Source organism: Myotis brandtii, unplaced genomic scaffold, assembly GCF_000412655.1.
Source record: "Myotis brandtii unplaced genomic scaffold, ASM41265v1 scaffold731, whole genome shotgun sequence".
Lineage (NCBI taxonomy): Eukaryota > Metazoa > Chordata > Mammalia > Chiroptera > Vespertilionidae > Myotis > Myotis brandtii.
In genome coordinates this window covers 30947-32374 of record NW_005370895.1, presented here as the reverse complement: position 1 = coordinate 32374, position 1428 = coordinate 30947, and positions in this window count along the sequence as shown.

Genomic DNA, 1428 nt, shown 5'->3' with positions numbered 1-1428 from the left:
CACTGTGCCTCTCCTTATTAAGGGGGTAACCAGGCCCGGAGGGGAAGCCAGGCCAGAGTTCGGGGCTTCCCCCCCCCCATTCCGGGTCCCCGGCCTCAACCTTGGCATATCAGGATGACACTCTAACCAACGGAGTTACTGGCCAGGGCATGAGTTCCAGTTTTAATAGATCATTTCAGTTTCTGCAAGGAAGATGTCTCATGGCCAGGCAAGAATGGAAACAGGTGACCAGTTATCCATTTCAGTTCACTGCTGCTGCAGTGGTCCAGCTGCCAGATGTTGGGTGTTGATGGTATACACTTGTATGTGCTGGATCGTGGAAGCCAACCTGCTGATGGACTGAATATGAGAGGAATCAAGAATGACAAAGTTTTGATTTGAGAAATTAGTTAGTTGGTTATGCCATTGAGTTAAATAGGGACAAAGGGGGAGGAGTGGACTGATGGGGAAAATGAAGACTTCTGCTTCGGCTAGGTTAAGCTTGGGATGCCCGAGAGGTTGCCAAAAGGAGATGGCAAGTAGACAGTTGGATATACGAACTTGGAGTTCCCAGAGACATCAGGATGGAAGACACAGATGTGCTGTCAGCTTGGACCACTAGGAGTTCTTACTGTGATACCCTACCTGGTGTGGAATAGAAAAGAGGAACCAGCCAATCTAATCGTTGGCAAAAGGATTATAGTTGACTAGTGGCCCAGTGCACGAAATTCATGCACATTGAAAGGGAATTAGAGGAAATATTTTAATATTGCTATTTTCCCTTTCTCTATAATAGAAGTGTCAGAGATGAAAGAAAATTAGTGAAATGTATATGAAAATAATATATAAATTTATTAATAAACAATAACAGCGTCGTGTCCCCCAGCGGGCACCAGGTGGGGGATGCAGCCTCACATCCCCCGGCCTCACCGCACATGCAGCCCCGCCCACCCGTGCCTGCTGCGCATGCAGCCTCCTGCTGATTGGTCGTTATGGCGTGAGGGCATCACGACTATTTGCATATTAGCCTTTTATTATATAGGATAGCTTCCAGTAGAGGCAGTGATTTATCTTCCTTAGAAAAGACTTTACAGCAGGTTCTTATATAACATCATTTTGTTCAGTGTCATTTTGTTAGAATGTTGATAAGAAAAAAAAGTTCGATTCCCAGCAGGGGCCACTGTCTGTGTGAAGTTTGCATGTTCTTCCCATGTCTTTGTGGATTTTCTCTGAGTACTCAGGTTTCCTCCCACACCCCAAAGATGCGCACGTTAGGATGAACTGGGGTCTCTGCATTGTCCCAGTCTGAGTGAGTGTGGAGGTATGTGTGTGGTCCTGAAATGGAAGGGTGTTTGCCCAAGGCTGGTTTCCACCTTGTGCCCTGAGCTGCTGGGATAGGCTCTGGCTATCTGTGACCCTGAACTGGAGCAAGCAGGTAGGAAAATAATC